The sequence below is a fragment of the Crocodylus siamensis genome, chromosome 1 (genome assembly GCF_052110815.1).
Source record: "Crocodylus siamensis isolate JL-2025a chromosome 1, ASM5211081v1, whole genome shotgun sequence".
Lineage (NCBI taxonomy): Eukaryota > Metazoa > Chordata > Crocodylia > Crocodylidae > Crocodylus > Crocodylus siamensis.
This window is the reverse complement of record NC_143395.1, coordinates 353,786,023-353,807,822: the sequence shown is the minus strand read 5'-3', so window position 1 is coordinate 353,807,822 and position 21,800 is coordinate 353,786,023.

Sequence of the window (21,800 nt, the reverse complement as noted above, 5' to 3'; positions counted from 1 at the left end):
AATCACTGTGGGACCTCTGGGAAAACTCTTCCAAAACTCGCAGTGCTTGGGTGTAGTCCCTGAAGACTGGAAGAGGGCCAATGTTGTGCCCATCTTCAAGAAGCCCGGTAACTATAGGCCAATTAACCTAACATCTATCCCAGGAAAAATTCTGGAAGAATTCATCAAGGAGCCTATGTGTGATCCAGTGGCAGAAGGTAGGATTCTAAATGACAGCCAGCATGGTTTCATCACTGGCAAGTCTTGTCTTACCAATCTCATCTCCTTCCATGACTAGGTAACTTGCCACCTGGATAAGAGAGAGGAGGTTGACACTTTATACCTAGATTTCCAAAAGGCCTTTGATCTTCTCATGGGAAAATTGGAGGATTGTGGACTTAACTGCTTGACAATTATGTCAGTAGGAAGCTGGCTGTGGGTAGGACCTAGAGAGTTCTAATGAACATGTCTATGGCATCCTGGTGAGAAGTGGCCAGCGATGTTCCTCAGGGGTCCATGCTTGGTCCAGTGCTTTTCAACATCTTTATGAAGATTTGGATGTGGGGGAGAAGAGTTCACTGGCCAAGTTCGTTGATGACACCAAGTTATGGGGCAACATGCTCATGCCTGAAGATAGGCTGCAGATACAGGTGGACCTAGACAGGCTGACAAGTTGGGCAGATCCAAACCAGATGAAGTTCAACATTGAGAAGTGTAAAGTGCTCCATCTGGGGATGAACAATCCCCAGGCTCGGTGGTGCCAAACTTCTAGCACCACGACTGAAATGGACGTAGGGGGGTAATAATAGACTATAGTATAAACGTAAGCCATCAGTATGATGCTGTAGCCAACAGGGAAAACAATACTCTGGCGTCAACTGATACATCCCAAGCAAAACCAAGGAAGCGATTCTTCCTTTGTACTCAGCATTGGTGAGGCTGCAGCTGGAGTACTGTGTCCAGTTCTGGGCACTTCACTTCAACAAGGATGCAGAAAAGCTTGAGAGAGTCCAGAGACTTGCACGGCAAGGCCATATGATGAAAGGCTGAGGGACTTGGGTCTCTTCAGCCTAAAATAGAGAAGGCTGAGAGGGAACTTGGTAGCAGCTTACCACTATATCAGGAGAAGCCCTGATAGGATTTGAAGCTCTATCCCACAGTCCCACCTTCTGCAATGCATGTGTGGCATGGTGGGAGATAAAATGGTGTAGATCATGCTGTGGTTCCCAACCATAAGGGTGCACCTGGCTACATGTTCAATGAATGGAATCATAGGTGTCGCGCCCCTAACTCCGGTGCACCCTTGACCTGCGAGCCTGGGTCAGCACGACCAGCTTGGCGCGAGGAGGTGGATTTATGACTAGGCAGGTGGGTGATAATGGTGAGCAGGAGTCAGGATGATTTAAACACAGCATGATGGTTTCACAAAAGATTTATTTTACTTACGCTTCTGATGTGCTGCAGCATAGGCAGAGGAGTTGATTTATTCAGTTACAGCATGCAGATATCATGTTACCCAGCATTTACAGGGTGGGTAAGACAGTTGCTTCCAAGCGATTCATATAAGCCGTTGCAGTCTGCAGATTACTAAGAGCTCTTGATAAGAAAGATAACGTCAAAGATAAAGAGATAAATGGACCGGTAAGATGAGACGGGGGTATGCCAAAAAAAAAAAAAATACGTAGGCGGAAGAGATAACATTCGTTGTGCACAATCTGTTTTTCTTGAGTGTATACACGGTTCTCCCCTTGGGCAGAAGTTCCTTCAAAGTTTTATTTGACACAGGTGACCAATTACTATAAGCCAATTATAAATAATTAATGAGTTGGCACTTGTGCTTTCTTTGTTTGCTCAGGTTTCATAAAAAAGGGGGGTTATTTTTACTTGGGTGGTACTGGTTCTGTTTGGTCACAGGATGGCGCACATAGTATATTTAATTGTACAACTTTACTAAAGTCAGCTAATCTCATTACTATAGGTACTTTGTCTTTTGTGCTGGGCTGTCAAGGTCAGTTTCTCTCTTTTGTATGAAAAGCTCAAGCGATTTGAGATGAGGCACAGATAGGGGTGTGTATATGCAACACTGTTACTACAGAGGGATAAATGACAACCACAGAGTTTGTTGTGTTAGCTTCTGACCTTTTGCCATCTGACCTTTTGCCATCGGCATCTGAAATTAAAGACTTTGATCTTTGACAATAGGAACTGGCCACAAATTATTATATGTTTTTTGTGGAATCAGTTTGTGGCAGAAATATGCTGTTTTATGACTCCATTAATTGCTTTAATGTGTGGCCAGGTTACAGCTTAAAATGTGATTAATTGGTTACTTGTGTCTTAAGTGTAATGTGTGGCAGGGGCCTAAAGGCTAGAAGGTCGTTTTGTCTTAAGCTACTCTCTCCTCACTACTCCTTCCCATCTGGTAGATGGAGGAAGGAAAGAGAGGAGCATCCACCTCTGCTCTTCTGCCCTTCCCCAGACTAGGGATACTCCTGATACAGAAGGGGAGGAGGAAGTAGGGCAATGGTCACTGAGCTTCCCCAGAACAAGGTGACCCCAGTCTTTCCTCACCATTCCAGGAACAGGAGCAGAGCAGGCACTGCTCCCTTGGTCATCTATACACCAGGATCACTCTGCCCTGGGGAAGGAATTGGGAGCAGGGGAGACAGGGTAGCTGCAGGCTGGATGCCTGTATCCCCCCCTTGGAAAGATTTTTAGTGATAGAAATTTTTCTGAAATTTCCACTGCTACAAAGAATACATGTTCATACCTTATGTTATATTATCAGCATTTTAGACATAAGGAAAAGATTACAGAAACAGGGAGAAAATTATGGGCCAGATTTTCAAAGAGACTTCATTTGCTCACTGTTCCAGGCTTCATTTTCCCATTTAAGTACCTAGTTGTATAAAGTGGCAGAAATATGCTGCTTGGTATATTATTAAATCCATTACATTTTTTTCACGTTAGCATGAGACATTTTTGAGCAAGTTTTAATTCATCTTAAACAGTTTAGTCTTACAAATTTGTAGATTTTACCAGTATAATCCTTGCATTAGAAATAAAGTACTGAACATAATTTTTAACATCATGTTTTGTATTTCTGGGTCTACAGTGGTTTTCTATACTACATTTGCATTAATGGCTAAACATTCATATTCATGCCTACATTACTTACCATAAACACTGGGAGTTATTGCTTTCATTTGGATTCTCCCTCTTTCTTGATAAGGTATTTAGTAGAATTTGCAGATTCATTGGAATTTGACAGGGCCGTGCTGTTAGTGCTTCTGCTTTAGCCTTAAACTTGTAACCTCTAGATTGTCAGCCGTGCACCTTAGTGCTTGCATCAGCCCAAGCCCCTTTCATTTTAATAATATAGTATGTTAAATGCAGATACTTATTGGTATTAAATCACCTAAATTTGTTGGCATCAGGCCATCTGCCCTAAAGAGAATCCCAAACATTTTGTTTAGAATTTACAAATAGTACTTCATGTAAGAAAGTGTGCAGTTTTAGTTGTGTGTGCAATTATTACACATGTACAAAATGTTACGTGGCCTGGTAGCACCTGCATTGAAAACTGCACATATATTACCAATGTATTTTTTTGTATTCACTGTTTTACTGTAAATCAGCCTGTAATGACTTACACAGTTTATTGGGAAACCTGTATGAAGTACCTTACTTTGTGTAACATGCAGTGAATACTTAATAGCAGTGTTAAATACTCTGTGTTAAAACCAATTATTTTGAAAATACAATCCATAGTACTTAATGTTATTATGCTCACAGAAATTATTTGCTGCTGAATAAATTAATTTAACTGTTTCATAAATAAAATATATCATTTTCTTTTGCATTTTTAAAAAGTTTTTAGAGAATTTTTTTAAAGTGCTTTACTAATTTAATCCCTGTTGGATTTATATACTTCTGTTCTAAGGTAAATCCACTGATCATTATTATAAGATGCATCAAAACTAACATATAGTTAAATTGCAGATGACTAACAATGATTTTATATGGTATTTATTTGCTAGTGATATATATTCTGAAATATGCTTTCTGTGAGGGAAGGGACAAAACAAACAGAAGGTCCAAGCAGATAGTGCTCTCTCCCCAAATTAAAATGATAAAATTAAATGATCAAAGAAAGCTACATAAAAGAGATTTGGACAGTGTCTCTTTAAAAAGAAATTCATATGGAGTCTGATTCAACTCCCATGAGATTAATGGATACCAGTTTATTAATTTATAGAAATTGGCTTGAACCCTTGAAGGCCTTCATATATATGTGCACTTCTACAACCTTTTCTAACATTCACTAAAATAACTTTAAAAATAATTTATTCAAATTTCAATATATGATGAAGAATGTTACACATCAAAAGGTCAGATCTTACTTGCAGAAATGTCCAAGTCCGTGACTTCTAGTGGAAAATTGCAAATTAAAGTCCCTTGGGAACTTTCAGGATTAAGTCCTAATTCCTTAAATTGACCAAGGCAAAAAATACCCGAATAGTAACAAAATGTTTAATTAAAATTAACATAATGCAACATGCATATTTTGGTATTTGAATATTAATACTGAGTACTTATTAATATTTGTTGTTTATTAACATGTATTAGCTTCCTTTGGGGGAATAAATATGTGTACATTTAGGAACTGCATTTGAAAGCTTAACTTTCTTCTAGACGCAGATACTCTCTCTTGTATTGCTAGTCATCAGGCCACTATCTCCAGTGTTTGCCCAGATATAAAGATCTGGAAAAAATCAGCATTTAGCACTAAGCACTTTACTGCACAATGACTATCATCACTGTATAACAGCATCTGACAAATAGGCCATTACTGTCAGAGGGAAGGCTTTTAAATCAGGCCTTAACTACTTTTATTAAGGGCTTGGAAGGTAATCAGTGAAATTATATTTTTCCTGGGTGTTTATGCCTCTGTCTGTAGGCTTTAGAGATTTGCCAGTTACAATCTATCTACTACCTGTTGTGAAACATGGGTAACAAGATAATACAAGCAATTAGAAAAGCATTACTCGCTCCTCAAAGAAGCATTATTTCCTTAAAAGCACATTTCCAAAGGTAGACAATAGTATGGCGGTGATATTTTTTGTTTCCAACTTTTCCTAAAAGATTCTTTTTTTTCCCTCTCACATCCTAAGCTAATCAGTGGTTCACAGGTGGTTACTAAATAATGTTAATATAGTAAAAATGCTCTATTGCCTGGAAGTAATATTAAAACTCAAGATCAAAATGAACATAACCATTCTGTGATGTGGTCATCAAAAATTAAATAACTAAAATGTGTTCCTTGATTATATTTTCTTTGTGTTATATTGCTCTGTCCCTAGGCACTTCCTTAGTTATGTTCTATTAAGCTGTCTATAAATTTAGGGCTTGACATGCCCATCAGATGCATGTGCTCAGAGGAACAAAATGGAACATGGAAGAAGGTTGGTACTATACTTACTATAAATTATTTTGTCTTTGAGCTATAGATCTCCTTCCACAGCAGTTCCATGTGTTAGGGGACTCTCCACACTGCAGGAAGGAATTAAAAAAATCAGGATAGAATAGGAAGGAAGGAGATGGCTGTCACTCCCTGTGTCATACTTTCAATAATATTAATAAAATTGTCTGTGAAATTCTCAAAATATATGTGTGTATTCACTTCTAGGAAGGTGTTGGTTCTAGATTCTGGCTACTACTTCCAGGGCTGTTTATGTATTTTGCATTAACAGTCATTAGACTGAACACAGAAACAATCCTGGCACCTGGGATTAGGATCTCTTCCCATCTTTTTAAGAGAGTGCATCATTGGGCAACAGAAATACTCTCCTTTCTTGCTCTTTTTCTGGCCTGGATGTGGTAGTGGTTGGGGACTCGCATGAGATAGAGAGGCTACGGTTCCAAGCTTGTAAAGTATTCAATGCATCATAGATTGAGGACAGCAGAACTGTTCTCCTTATAACCACCCCATGTTCCTTCAGCCTACATGCCCTAGCTGTTAGTGATAGAGTCATATTTCTTTGTCTTTCTTCCTCTTTCTATCATTATTGTGTTCAGAGTTGGACATCTTTAACAAGAGGGACTGAAAGGACTCATCTCCTCAAATGCTCTTTAGCTTGGTGTTTAGGGTGTTCTCCTGGGAGGAAGAAATCAAATCCTCTCAGATAATAAAGAGTCTTAATGTGACGTCTCCAATATCCTAAGTGAATACTCTGACTACTGAGCTGTTGAATAAAACGGGAAGGGGTGCTGTAACCACCACTTCCTTCAGCAGCTTTATTTTATGTGATCAATCAGGTGTGTGCTGAGAGTTCCTATCAGACCAGGGCTCAATGGCAGAAAAGAAGAGTGCCTAATCTGTGGATCCCAAAGAACCTTTGACGTGAAGCTCGTGCCAAGTTACTTAGCACTATCAAGACTGAGACAAGGTCTAGAAAGCAAGCTATCCATATGTTTGGGCACTTGTGCACAACTGCCTATCAACCACGTGTGAAGCAATTCACTCATGTCTAAAAGTGAGTACAGCCTAAGCTTGCAAAATCCCATGCTGTTTTTGCTTATGTACCTAAACTAACTTACAATTTGCTTGCTTTGCACTGTGGATGTAGCACAGCTGTGGGTATGAGGGCTTAAGTATAGACAATCCTTTACTTTCTGACATTCCAAAAATTCCTTGTACAGGCAACCCATGCTTAATGCTGTTTCACTTTGCGCTATTTTGTTATAATGCTTATTTTACATTCATACCTGATTCCACTTAGTGCTCAGCCAGTTTCATAATAGTGCTCATGCACATCAAGCAGGGGGAGAACATTAGTGCCACAGTGCATCGGTGGCATGCAGTCTCATTGTGCAATTTAGCCCGCCTGTGCCAGGGCCAGGTGTGGAAGGGCTATGACTTGCGCTATGACTCGTGCTGGGAGAGCCCCAATGCCACACCCTGCTTCTGCCACCTGGAGTGACCACAACTGTGGCCATGACCATCACTCCTGCCCACCACCTGGCACGGAGTGGATCAACAGTACCGGCTCCACAGCCCAAGCCCAGGAAGGCGGCAATGGCACAGTACTGGCTGAGCTGGCCCTGAGCTACCAGGTTGCACATGTCACTGCTTCTGGGTGCCCTGGTAACAAGTTATGTTTTTTACATTAATTCTTTTGGGAAAATGGGTTTTGCTTAACGTTTATTCTGCTTAATGTTCAGTTTTTCAGGAACCAATTAAGAGTGCTAAGCAGGGGTTGCCTGTACGTCCTATACATGTGTCTCACACTCTGTTCTTTGGAGGCTATATATAAAATGATGTATATAATGATATATTTATATCTATGTCATTTTTCTGGTGCTTAACTCTTCATTTTCCCCTCTAGATTTACTTCAGATTTCCAGCACACAGTTAATCCCTCCTCTATCAAGTCAAAGATGTCCCCTCAACATGCAGCTGGATGCTAGAGGAGCTTTCACTATTTTGTAAATATATGGAGGGAATATTTCTGTGAGCAGTAATATATACCTTGGTAATGATAACGGAATATTCCTGGTTCCACTTTGATCCATTGCACTGGGCTCTGGGGTCAGATCACGTACTTAAAGCAGCTTAAAGACACTAGCCAGAGCTTAAAGAGGTCTTGCACATGCCTGCTTTTTGCTCCTGTTTTTCAAAGTTCAGTACGGTGCTTACTAGTGTAGGAGGCCACCACCTTGTACAACTTCAGTATTCAATGGTAGGACTTGACCTGCAGAGAGGAAGAGGGGATGTTTTATGAGGGACCCGAAGGTCACACCGAGGACAACCCAATTCAAGGCAAAGTTACTTAGCAACAACTTGCTAAACATACGGTCCAGTGGATGTTTTGGAAAGTTTTTATTAGGCCTGTTTGGTGGTGAAACTATGCATGTCCCCACAGAGGTGGAAGCAGATCCTCGCTGTAACAGACAACTCTTACTGGATGGAGAAGAAAGAGATAAGGAGGGACAGGAGTTAGAAGGGTTAAAAATAAGAGACTAACACAAGGGAGACAGGTGAGAGACTAGAGGATGGGTCCCTTTAAGTGATAAGACAGCTAATGGTAAAATGGCTCACAAATCAAGGAATTAGCATCTCATTCGCAGTGCTGGGACTTGGGTCTGAGCATTAGACCTCTCTGCTTAAACCCCTGACCAGGGACCAGAAGAGAGGATAGACATGTATCTGTGTGGGACTGGAGTTAGCATCCTGGAAGGCAGGCAAAGCAGTGGTGAGAAGCCCTGAAGCTGTAGCAAAAAGATTCGGTTGCAGGGAAGTAGAGGGAGAATAAGAAAAAGGGAAAATAGGTACTGAGGGAGAGTGCGACCCTCCCCTGAAAGGCTAGAACTTTTTGCTTTCATTACCTTTGTGATGCAACAGAGGTGGAGGATATTTATGTTATTAAGCAGATACTTGGTTATTGTGTTTTTTCTTAAAAACTGAAAAATCTGGAGGTTTGAATTTGGGACTATCAAAGTGGTGTACAAAGTCCCAGTAATACCTGAACAAGGAGACAGGGCTAGTGAGCACAGTTCCTGGGAAGGGCTAAAAGGAGAGGGCCTGGACTGGTGAAGGTGAGCCCCAACAAGACTTTCTAATGCATGAGTGACTGGTTGTTTGCAAAAGTGAAAAGTCTTGGCAATATTCATAATATGAGACTAACCCTGGTACTGCTACCTGCCTCCCAAAGGTAAATTTTTAAGATCAAATCATGACAGGTGTGAAAAGAAAGTGAAGCGGGGACCAAAGGAGATTGTGATAGGTGACTCTGCCCCCAGGGGACTAGGAAAAACAGGCAGGTTAGCCCACTTGCAGGGTAGTTGTCACACTCACCTACTAGGTGCTTCCTGCCATGATTGTTGTTATTATACGGAAAATTAAAATGTGAAAAAGCTGTCCATAATTTATGCTCCAATGAATACTTCACTGTAGGAGAGTATAGTGTATAGATAATGGCAGGAGCTATAGAAGGAATTTCCATAGCTCTCTGTCCTTGTTGCTTCCCAGATATCAAAGCCCAAACATGACTTATGAGAACAGGCTGAGGGAACTGGGCTTATTTAGTTTGGAGAAGAGAAGACTGAGAGGGGATAGCAACCTTCAACTACCTGAAGTGTGGTTCGAAAGAGGATGGAGCTACACTGTTGTCAGTGATGGCAGATGATAGAACAAGGAGCAATGGTCTCAAGTTGCAGGAAGGGGATTTTAGGTTAGATACTAGGAAGAATTTTCTCACAAGGAGGGTAGTAAAACACTGGAACAGGTTACCCAGAGAAGTGGTGGAATCTCCATCCTTGAAGGTTTTCAAGTACAGGCTTAGACAAAGCCTTGGCTGGGATGATCTGGTTGGGGATGGTCCTGTTTTGAGGAGGAGGTTGGACTAAATGACCTCCTGAGGTACCTCCCAACCCTAACTTTCTATGATTCTGTGGCATTTATAGTAGGGTTTGGTTTAAATGGTGATTTTGCATTGTTCAAGAAAATCATGAAATTAAGTGATTTTCATGAAAAATGATATTTTTAATGAAATGCCATTATATGGCCACTTGCTGGGGAGTTCCCAGCGGCATCTCTGGTCAGGGTTGGGCAGGCAGTGAGAGGGAAGTGCTTGGTGCTGCCCCAGCAGGTCTCCTGCATGTGGGAGCAGAGCCAAGGGCAGGGGCGAGGGCAGTGGCAGGTGAGACTGAAGGCAGTGGCCCCCTGTGTATGGGTGATGCCACCTGTGCTCCACCTTCCTCATAACCCTTTATGCCCTCCCCCACTCCTGATCCCTGATCCTGGACTCAGCCAGTCAGATAACCCTGACAGCCTATCACAGGACATGGGGACTGCCATGAAAATGGCAGCCCTTACCATGATTGGGCCACAATATCCATGTGCTGGGCCTGTGATTTAAACCAGACCCTACTTGAAGGTTTATTGCTTCACACTTTTTGCACCTTGTTTAACACTTTTTACCTTGGTTTATAATACCAAAAGGGCATACAACTGTTAAGAGGCAGCTGATCTGACTGAAATTTTCTTTTGGTTCTCTTTGACATACCTGTTAGTTTAATAAATTGCTATTGCTGTGTTTAGCATTGGTTATTCTGCACTTCCTTGAAAGGAAATGAACAGCCACGTTTATGCAAAAAGCTTTTATTGAACTATCAAAAAAACACAAATCATTCTGAAAAACTAAATTATATAGTACCCTATGAGTCAAACCTCAGAAAAAAAAGAGATTTACACTTAAATAGATAGGAAAAATAAAAGCCTTTCACCAATGCAGGCCATAAAATTAATCAGGTATGGTTAACTCCCATCCACCAAGGCACTCTTCCATGTTTCAAAACTGAATAAAATATAGCACCGTTAAAAATTCATAAGCAGGTCCAACAGTAACATAAAATAAGAAAACAATGCATCTATTTGCAATCAGTTACCCATTAACATCTCCCTTAAGGGTCAGAATATCAACATCTATGTCATCTCTAATTTCCCTTACCTTCCTTGAACTAGCAGAGGAAACCATCAGTGTCCAGGATCCACTACCTATTAGAATATTTGCCTCTAGCTTTGCAGATCCTGTACATGGCATAGCAGGTTACAATTAGACACCCAGGGCAGGATTCTGTTTAATTTAGTGGATGACCAAAGTGCAGATTGTGACCAACTGAGTTACCCAGCTAAAGTATAAGAGTGACATTATTTCCCCTTCTTGGAGGTGCACAGATGTACCCTATTCCTAAAATGGGGGATTGGGGAGATGGTGGTGTTATAAAACTAAGAGGGATAATAGAATAGTGTTTTCAAGACTTTCATCCACGTGGCTTCTTACACAGCATCAACAGGGCTTCAGTTTACTAAATGTTGTATACTCTGCTACCATCCAGCAACTCCTAAAAGCCTAAAGTTGAAGGGATATATTTTGGAGATGTGACAGGAGATATAGAGCAAGGTTTAAAAAGATTCAAGAGGGAAACAGTGGAATAGTCTGCAAAGTATCTTCTATCCTTGTATGCTATATACAACATACATATGCAAAGAGTTTTGGGAAGTACCAGGAAAAGCTGAATTTTATTCATAGTAAGGTGGTAAGACATAAAAAGATAATGCCTGCAAATGTTATAAGTGTTGATGTGTAGCTTTTCCAGAGGGATAAGCACTGGAGAAAAATGGAAGACATTGAAATGTGCATCAAGAATGTACATATTTGTTCTGAGGGTCAAAAACGAGTGAGTGGTAGATTTCCTGGAGTGTATCTGCATGAATATAAAGGGGGAAAAGAAAAGTAATACAGTTTGGATAGATGTCTACTTTATTAAACAGAATCAGAGAAAAGGTGATTAATGAGGGCATTCTTGAAGGTGTTAATAAGAATATCTAAAATTTATGAGCTTGTACTAATGAAGGATTTGAATTTTTCTGCTGCTTATTGCAAGAAAAATGTATCAGAAGATAAAGGACCAGATTCCATTCCACCAGCTGGGTGTATAAGTGGATTTAGGTACTTAAGTGTGATCCCATTCTAACCTGCTTGAGTCCCTAAACACCATTGATACAAAGGGTGGGTGCCTCTTCCTCTTTCATGTTTTTTTATGAATCAATCTTATGGTAAGTGCTTAATAAAATAGATGCATTAATAGGTTTTTAGGAGCAATGGGGGTGGGAAATAGAAACACACTTAAGCATCTTAAATATACTTAGATGCATTTAGCACATGTAGGTACTACTTTATGTTTCACAGGCCTCTCTCTACATGTGACACTAAAGGCATGATTAAGTTGTAATCTACCTACATGTTCAACTATATGGTGTGATAAGACAAGCAATAAGTTACAAAGTTATTCCACAAAAACTGTAATAACTTTATAGCCTGTTCTAACTGCACCATTAATTAAATTGATGTGTGACCAAGTACTCCCCTATGGCTGGGAACCCCTCAGCAGGGGGGCTTCCAGGCACAGGGGTATACCACCCACTGCCAGCCCTGCAGATGACAAGGCTCACAGTGGCAGCAGCATTCCCAGCACTGCCCCATTGTGAGCCTCATTAACTGTGGGACTTACAGCGGGGTGAAGACTGCCACTGCTGAATGGCATGGCAGGGAACACAACTGTGTGGATTGTGTATTAGATCCCATTATAGCTTTACTTGCACATGTAGAGGGGCCAAAATTTAAGGGAACAACTAGTATTTCATTTATTTTAGATCTGGTTGAAGCCAATAGGGATGATCTGGTTACAAATATTAAAGTGGTTGGAAACTTGGGAGGAACTTTTCATGATATGATAGAATTCATGATTCTAAGGCAAGAAAGAGAGGAGAGCAGCAATGCAAATATGTTAGACTTCAAAAAAGGCACATTTCAACCAACTCAGAGAAATAGCAGATAAGCTGTCATGTACATGGATAGACATGAAAAGGAAAAGGAGGCCAAGCAGGCTGGCAGTTCCTAAAGGATATAGTATTGGAAGCATCAAGCTATTCAAATGTTGAGGAAAGATAAGAAAAAACCTGCACAAGACTGATGTGGTTATACAAGGAACATTTTAACTAATTTAAAGATTAGATTAAACTGACAATGGAAGAGGAGGATGTTACTTAGGACAAATAAAAAGGAACAACACGAATATAAAGAGATAAAAATCAGAAAAGTAAATGTAAAAAATGACTTTTAAGAAATATTAAAAGAAACAAGAAGGATTCTAAAAATATGTCAGCCAAAACCTAAATAGTGAAACTGTGGGTATTTTGTATAACAGAAAAAATGAACTATTAAGAGAAGATGGAAATAGGGTAGAGCTGCTCAATGCCTACTTTGCTCCAGTTTTCATAAATAAAAAAATGGAAACAGATAACTAGCAAAATAATGTAAGCAGGGAAATAGGAGGGATATATATCATGATAAATTATGAAAGTGGCAAAGAACTTTTGACTAGTATAAAAAAAATCAGCAGGATCTGACTCAATTCACCACAGGATATTGAATTAGCTAGCCAAAGACCACTTGGAGACACTGGCGGTAATATTTTCAAATTCATGGATGACAGAGCTGGAGAATGGCCAACTTAGTGTTCATCTCTAAACAGATAAATAATAAAAAAATAAGGCTGTGGAGAATTGTAAGTCAGTTGCAAATCACTATTTGGGAAGTTACTTGAGAAAATCATAAAAAAATCATTTTGCAAATATTTGGAGAAGAGGATGTGAAAAAGGTTTTCATAGTTTGTAGGGTCGGAAGGGACCTGAGCAGATCATCTAGTCCGACCCCCTGCCATGGCAGGAAAGTATACTGGGGTCAAATGACCCCAGCAAGATGTTCATCTAACCTCCTCTTAAACACCCCCAGGCTAGGAGCCTGCACCACTTCTCTTGGAAGCTGGTTCCAGACCCTAGCCGCCCTGACCATGAAATAGCGCCTCCTGATATCTAGCCTAAATCTACCCTCTGCCAGCTTGTGACCATTATTCCTGGTCACTCCTGGCAGCTCTCGGGGGAACAGTGACTTCCCCAATGCCTGCTGATGCCCCCTGACTAGTTTATAACAGGCCACAAGATCCCCCCTCAGCCTTCTCTTGTGGAGGCTGAACACGTTCAGGTCCTGCAGCCTGTCCTCATAGGGCCTGCCCTGTTGTCCCCGATCATACGAGTGGCCCTCCTGTGGACCCTCTCTATGCTGTCGACATCCCTCTTGAAGTGCGGCGCCCAGAATTGGATGCAATACTCCAGCTGTGGCCTGACCAGTGCCGCATAGAGGGGGAGGATCACCTCCTTGGACCTGCTTGAGATGCATCTGTGGATGCATGCCAAGGTGCGGTTGGCCTTCCTTACTGCCTCTCCACACTGCTGGCCCATGTTCATCTTGGAGTCAATGATGACCCCCAGATCCTTTCCGCCTCCGTGCTGACAAGAGGGGAGTTCCCCAACCTGTAGGTATGGTGCCGGTTGTTCCTCCCAAGATGCATCACCTTGCACTTGTCTGTGTTGAAATCCATCCTATTCTCGTCCGCCCACCCTTGTAACCTGTCTAGGTCTGATTGTAGCCTGTTGCATCTTTCCAATCTGCCCACGTCCCCCCACATCTTAGTGTCATCAGCAAATTTGAACAGGGTGCTTTTTACCCCCTCATCCAAATCGCTGATGAAGATGTTGAACAGTGCGGGCCCGAGGACCGAGCCCTGCAGAACCCCACTGTCCACGTCCTTCCAGGCTGAGAAGGACCCATCCACTACCACGCTCTGGGTGCGGCCCTCCAGCCAGTTGGCGACCCATTTGACTGTGTGGGTATCTACACTACAGCCCCCCAGTTTCTTAATGAGAACAGGGTGAGAGACAGTGTCAAAAGCCTTCCGGAAGTCCAGGAAGATTATATCCACTGCTACCCCTGCATCTAATGATCTGGTGATCTGATCATAAAAGGCTACCAGGTTGGTCTGACAGGACCTGCCACTGATGAACCCATGTTGGTTGCCCCTAAGCATGCAGTCCCCTGCTGGCCCCTCCTGGATGTGTGCCAGCATAATTTTCTCAAACAGCTTGCCTAGGATCGAGGTGAGACTAACCAGCCTATAGTTTCTCGGGTCCTCCTTCCTGCCTTTTTTGAAGATGGGGACCACGTTGGCCCTCTTCCAGTCCTCTGGTACCTCACCAGAGCACCATGAGTGCTCGTAAAGTTGTGCCAGGGGACTTGCAATGACCTCGGCCAGTTCCTTTAGAACTCTAGGGCAGAGATCATCTGGGCCGGCTGACTTGAATACATCCAACCCCTCCAGAAGTTCCCTAACTAAATCCTCTCTAACCCGTGGCCCAGGTGTGCCTCCCCTGGGGCCCGAGGGGGCCCAGCAGGGAGGTGGCTGTTCTGGTCCCTACTTAGGAAGACGGAGGCAAAGAAATCATTAAACATGTTAGCTTTGCCATCTGGTGTGACGACCAAGTTACCCATGTCGTCCTACAAGGGCCCCACATTACCCGGGACCTTCTTTTTACCCCCTATGTATTTAAAAAAAGACTTCTTATTGTCCTTAATCTGGGAAGCCAGTCCCAGTTCCATCTCTGCCTTGACCTTCCTAACTACCCCCCTACATCCCCAAGCAACTACAGAATAGCCCTCCCTGGTGATGGCCCCTTCTTTCCACTGGGTATAAGCCTCCTTTTTAGCAAGGAGACATTCCCGGATTCTTTTGGTGAGCCACAGAGGCTTGTGTGCTCTCCTGCTCCCTTTGATCCTCGTTGGGATTATCTTCCTTTGGGCTTGGAGGATCGTCTCCTTAAGGAGCGACCACTGTCCTTGGACACCTGGCTCCCCTTCCCTCCGGGACCTCAGCGCTTCTCCAACTATCCTCCTTAGCTTGTTGAAGTCTGCCCTCCTAAAATCTAGGGCCGCTGCCTTACTGCATGCCTTTGCCACCTTGCGCTGGATGGTGAATTCCAGCAGGTTATGATCGCTGTTGCCCAGGTGGTCGAGCACTCGCAGCCCCCTCACCAGGTCATCACCCGTGGCCAGCACTAGGTCCAACAAGGCGTCTCCCCTGGTGGGGCTGTGCACCTCCTGGGTTAGATGGAGGTCCTGCACTCTGGCCAAGAACCTCCGTGAGCATTCAGACCTGGCTGACTGCTCTTCCCAGCAGATGTCCAGAAAATTCAGGTCCCCCATGACAACCACATCCTTAGCCTTCACTACCTTTGTGAGCTGACCCAAGAATTCCTGGTCAAGCTCTTCTCCCTGGTTGGGAGGTCTGTAGTAGACTCCCACCATTAAGTCCCTTTCCCCTCAACTGCCTTGTACTTTAACCCAAAGCACTTCAGAGTGCCCCTCCCCTGGCTCCTTGCTAATTAACGAGGATGTGTATTCCTCCTTAATATAGAGTGCCACGCCCCCACCCCTCTTTCCTATCCTGTCCCTCCTGTACAGCCTATAGCTGTTTTGATACAGTTCCTCCTGTAAATACTGCTCAGATGATAACCAAGTTGGTAGTGCTAAGTAAAATGTCAGGCTGTTGGTAGTAGACATTTGCAATATAATTCTCAAAATAGTTTACCCTTGGGTTGTGTATTTAAAGAACATTCCTGAAATAATAATTGGTTTTCAGAGAATGGGGTTTTGAAAATGCTGAGGTGCCATCAAGAGTATGTATGTGTCCACTGGCACAATTTATCTCAGAAGATATTGTGTCCCTGTTTGTTAACAGGAATGGAATGGTGGTCACACAAATACTGTTGATGGCCCCAGAGCATTTTCAGAACCCCATTCTCTGAAAACCAACTATTGTTTCAAGCATATTCTCTGTATCAATACACAACCCAAGGGTAAGAAACCTTAAGAATTGTATTGCAAATATCTACTACCAACAACCTCTTCAGAGGAGATCAACAGCAAATAGATAGAGCCCTTTTCTTCCCAGCACCACCTGGGGTGATGAGGAACAATGGTAATAAGCTGATGGAGAATAGGTTTAGGTTAGAGATCAGAAGGCAATATTTTACAGTTAGGGTGGCCAAAATCTGGAACCACCTTCCCAGGGAAGTGATCCTCGCCTCTACCTTGGGCAAATTCAAGAGGAGGTTGGATGATCACCTGTCTGGGGTCTTGTGAACCCAGCATTCATTCCTGCTTGTGGCAGGGGGTCAGGCTAGATGATCTGTTCAGGTCCTTCCTGACCCTAGCTACTATGAAACTATGTAATCTAATATTTTACTTACCAGTACCAATTTGATTATCATTTGAGCAGTACTTGTCTGAGATAGTAAAGCAACCTGTGTCTGCTCTGGTAGTCTGTGTGGCTTGGAAATGGCATTTAAAGGTCTATATTTTTGAAAATTGGCTTATAGGTCTGCATTATAAGGGTTCAAGATACGCAGCAGGGGTTAATTGGATTTCTGAGAGCCTGGGTTTCACACACAGTGTTCCATATAGCCCTGGAAGCAGACAGGCTGTCTAGCACAACAAGGCCAACATGAACACAGCCTGAGAATTGAGGGAGGTATGCCATAACTTGTGATCACAGCCTTCAAGGCAGACAGATTGTCTAACACAAAAACAACACAAAGCCTGGGAACCACGGAAGTATGTACCATACTGTCCCATAACACAAGATAAGTAACAATGTCCCAGAGTGGGGTGGGGGAGGCCAAGTCCTGGTTTTGGAGGAACAGACCTGGAAGGAGAAGGCCCGGAAGGCTACATGGACGTGTGAGCACAGAGAAACAGCCAACCAGAGATTTCCTAGATTTCACAGACATTAGGGCTGGAAGGGACCTCAGAAGATCATCGAGTCCAGCCCCCTGCCCCAGGGGCAGGAAGTCAGCAGGGATCATAGGATCCCAGCAAGGTAAGCATCCAGATGTTTTCTGGAGGCGTTCAGAGTAGGTGCTTGAACGACCTCTGGTGGCAATCTATTCCAAACCTTGGGGACTTGGACAGTAAAGAAGTTCTTCCTTATGTCCAGAAACGGTCATGGAGGAGTTTGTGACTATTCGACCTTGTCATCCCTTGGGGCGCTGGTGAGCAGATGTTCCCCCAGATACTGGTAAACATCCCTGATAAACTTATAGGTGGCCACCAGATCACCCCTGAGCCTGCACTTTTCCAGGCTAAAGAGCCCCATGGCTCTCAGCCTCTCTTCATAAGGTCTGCTTTCCTGATCTCTGACCATGTGCATGGCTCTCCTCTGCACCCTCTCAAGCTTCTCCACATCCTTTTTGAATTGTGGAGCCCAAAACTGGACATAGTACTCCAGCTGTGGCCTTACCAAGGCCAAGTACACAGGGAGAATGATGTCCTGGGATTTACTTGAGAAGCATCTGTGTATGCAAGCAAGGATTTTGCCTGCTTTACTAGCAGCAGTATCATATTGCAGGCTCATGTTCATCTTGTAGTCAATCATGACCCCCAAGTCCCTTTTGTCCATAGTGCTAGCTGGCACTGCTGAGCCTATAAGGATGGTGCAGATTTTTCTTCCCAAGGTGGAGAACCTTGCATTTTTCAGTGTTAAACACCAACAGGTTCTCATCTGCCCATTTCCTGAGCCTACCAAGGTCAGCCTGGATCACCCTCCTGTCCCCAGATTTAGTGTCATCGGCAAACTTGGCCAGTCCACTTCTGATACCAATGTCCACATCATTAATGAAGATGTTAAATAGTATAGGCCTAAGGACAGAGCCTTGGGGGGCTCCACTAGTCACAGGGCACCATGACAATTGACTTCCATCAACCACCACCCTTTGGGTCCGACCACCGAGCCAGTTCCCTACCCAGTGGATCACGATGTGGCCGAGGCCACAGGTAGCCTGTTTTACTAAGAGGTGATCATGGGGTACCAGATCAAAGGCTTTTTTAAAGTCAAGATATATGACATCAATCTCTTCTCCTTTGCCCAGGTGATAGGGCACCTGGTCATAGATGAAAGTAAGATTAGTCAGGCTAGACCTACCTGCAACAAAACCATGCTGGCTATTCCTCAGAATGTTGCCATCAGCCAGTCTGTTAAGAATGGCCTCTTTGATAACCTTTTCTAAGACCTTTCCTGGGATAGAAGTCAGGCAGATGGGCCTATAGTTCGCCAGATCCACTTTCCTCCCTTTCTTGATGATAGGCACCACATTGGCTTTCTTCCAATCATCAGGCACTTCAGAGTGCCAGGAGTTCTTGAAGATCCATGCCAGGGACTGGGTTGTGATGCTAGCCAGCTCCTTGTGTACCCTGGGGTGTAAACTGTCAGGGCCAGCTGACTTGAAGGTGTTCAGCCTCTCAAGGTGTTCCTTCATGAGGTCAGCATTGGTGAGGGCTAAGGAACCTTCCTCACCAAGGCCTCCCTGTCTCATAATGGGCAGGGGCAAACCATGGGACTGGTGAAAAACCAATGCAAAGTACCCATTTAGCAAGTTGGCTTTTTCCTGGGCGTTGGTTGTCAGTTGTCCCATCTGGTTTAGCAGGGGTCCAATGTTGCTCTTGCTTTTTCTCTGGCTCCCCACATATCTAAAAAATGACTTTTTATTGTCCTTGATATTTGTAACCAATTGGAGTTCTGTCACAGCCTTGGCTTTCCTGGTTTGCTCCCTGCAGGTCTGGACTAGTGTGGAGTATTCCTCCTTGGAGGTGGATCCAATCCTTCATCCTTTGTAAGTCTGTCTTTTTAGACATAGGAGGTGCACTAGTTCCCTGGACAGCCGAGGGGGATTCTGTGTTGTTTTGCTGCCTTTCCTCTGAGATGGGATAGACTTTGCTTGTGCATCCAGGATCGCTCCTTTGAGGAGCAACCACTCATCCTGAACTCCCCTTCCCTTTGGGTTGTGGCCCTTTAGGGCCTCCCTGACAAGCCTTGTGAGCTTGTCAAAGTCAGCTTTCCTGAAGTCAAGGAATTCTGTATTGCTGCCCAACTTGCCAGCTTTATGGAGAATGGTGAAGGTGATCAGCTCATGGTCACAGTCATTCAGCTTCCCTTCAATCATTAAGTCATTGATTAGGTCGTCCCCCATTGTCAGAACCAGGTCGAGCAGCGTTTTACCTCTCGTCAGCCCATCAACTTCTTGCGTCAAACAGAGCTCATCCACACATGAGAGAGAGCTTTGCGACCACTCAGATTTGGCTGAGTGCTCTTCACACAAGATGTCTGGGAAGTTTAAGTCTCCCATGACAACCATGCACCGGAAGCGTGTGGCCTCAGCCAAATCCCTGGTGAACTCCTGATCAAGCTCTTGATCCTGGCTTGGAGGTCTGTAGTAGACTCCCACCATTGTGTCCCCTGTGCCATGTTCGCCACTGATTTTAACCCAGAGAGTCTCCAGTCAACTACCCTGGTCGCCAACATCAGCTTGCAGGGACGCGTAGCTTTCCTTGACATAGAGAGCTACACCCCCCGCCCCTTTTGTCCATTTGATCTCTCCTGTACAGGGTATAGCCATCTATACTTGTGGTCCAGTCATGGGTGAAGTCCCACCAGGTCTCCCTATGACATCATAGTTATTTGTGTTAAGCAGGAGGACAAGTTCCTTCTGTTTATTCCCCAAGCTCCTGGCATTTGTGTACAGGCAGGCAAGTGTCCCTTTGGGGGTCCTTGCCTTGCCCACAGCTTACTCCAGGGCTGGGGCAGGGATGGGGTCCCTTAAGTGTCTTGGTCTGCTGGCTTTGCAACGGTTGTTCAGTGAGCCAGCAGTAGCGGTAGTGCCCCCATCCCCGGCGGGCTTAGTTTAAAGCCCGATGGAGCAGGTCAGCCAGTCTGGTTGAGAAGAGCCTCCTCCCCAGTGGAGAGAGGTGGAAACCATCCCTTCCCAGCAGCTCACTGCCTCTCTCACCAAAGAGTGGACTGTGACCATGGAAGCCAAAGCCTTCCCAATGACACCAGCACCACAGTCTTTGGTTCACTACCTCGATCCTCCTCTCCCTCCACAGTCCATACCTTGCGACTGGGAGGATTGAAGAGAACACCACCTGCGCCCCCAACCCCTTAAGCCCCACTCCCAGATAGCCGTGGATGAAGTCACCAGGAGTCATCAAGGGGGAAGGAGAATACAAAAGCAGAGATTAGAGAGTAACAAAAGGTCCCCCACCCAGGTTCTTCCTTCTTCTCCTCCCGAGAGGAGTCCTTCCTCCTCATCCCTCCCTTTGTCCCATCCTTCCCTGTTTTCATTCCTCCTTCTCTTCTCCCTGTTCCTCCCCATGTTGTTCCCTGAAAGGGGTCCCCATCCCCATCCCCAACCCTGTCCCTCAGGAAGAGTACCTGAGGCCACCATAGACCAAGGGCAGCCTGTTTCATGCACCTCACTGGAGGGGGGATGTGGGCCTCAGCATCTCGCCTCCAGGCTGTTGGTGTAGCAAAACCCCCCCAGTTCTTTTTTTTTAAATGCACTCCTTGCCCTTCCCTAACCATTTCTAATTTTCTTTCTGACCTCTCTATCCCTTACAAGTAGTTATTAGTAGTATTAGGTAAGCTAAGTTCTTACATTCCCTTATGATAAGCCCCCTTTTTTTATATTGTAAATAATGTTTTGTTAGATTTGTATGGATACTTACTGTTGTATATTGTATTATTATCATTTTCATATTGATTTTTATTGTTTCATATGGATATTGTATGGTTTAGGCCTGTGTTTGTAAGGGAACCAAAGTAATGTCAAGTTTCCATTTTGTATATCAAGCCTCCATCTTTTGTCCTCTGCCCGGGCATCCCATGTTGTAACTGTGTGACTCATGTACCCCTCCTATGTAAATTGGTTCCCAGATGAATGGGAGTGATTGGGAATGACTGCAATACAATGGTAGCAGGCCTCTACTGAATGGCCTGTAATGACCAGGCCATCACCTCACATTGATTCATCCAGGAACCATGGACCTCACCCAGGAACAGAGACAAGAAAAACAAAAGACTTTGGAGAAACAGCAACCCTACCATTGTATCCCACCATAACAGACACCCAAAACTGCACATCCCTACCTGAAGCACACATGCTCAGTACACCAGGGGCTAACACTTGCCTGGGCGTGCCTCCTGTCACTAGGGTTACATAAGGTCTGCCCCTATACAAAGAGGCAGTGAAGACAGACCCAGTGGGAATGCCATTTCTATCTGAACTAGACCAGCTCTATGTCACGCTGCCTATCCACCCCAGAGGCCCTGCCGGTGACCCCCTCTGAACAACACTGAGCTGAAGGAGATGCCAATTGGCCATCAAGGACCAACTTTCAGTCTGGGATAGGTAGATATCACCTGCACATTTTCTGCTCCAATTTGGACTCTCTCTCTCTCTCTCTCTCTCTCTCTCCTCCTAGACTTCAACCCTTGTATCAATCCTCTTTAACCCCTGCTGCCATTTTGTG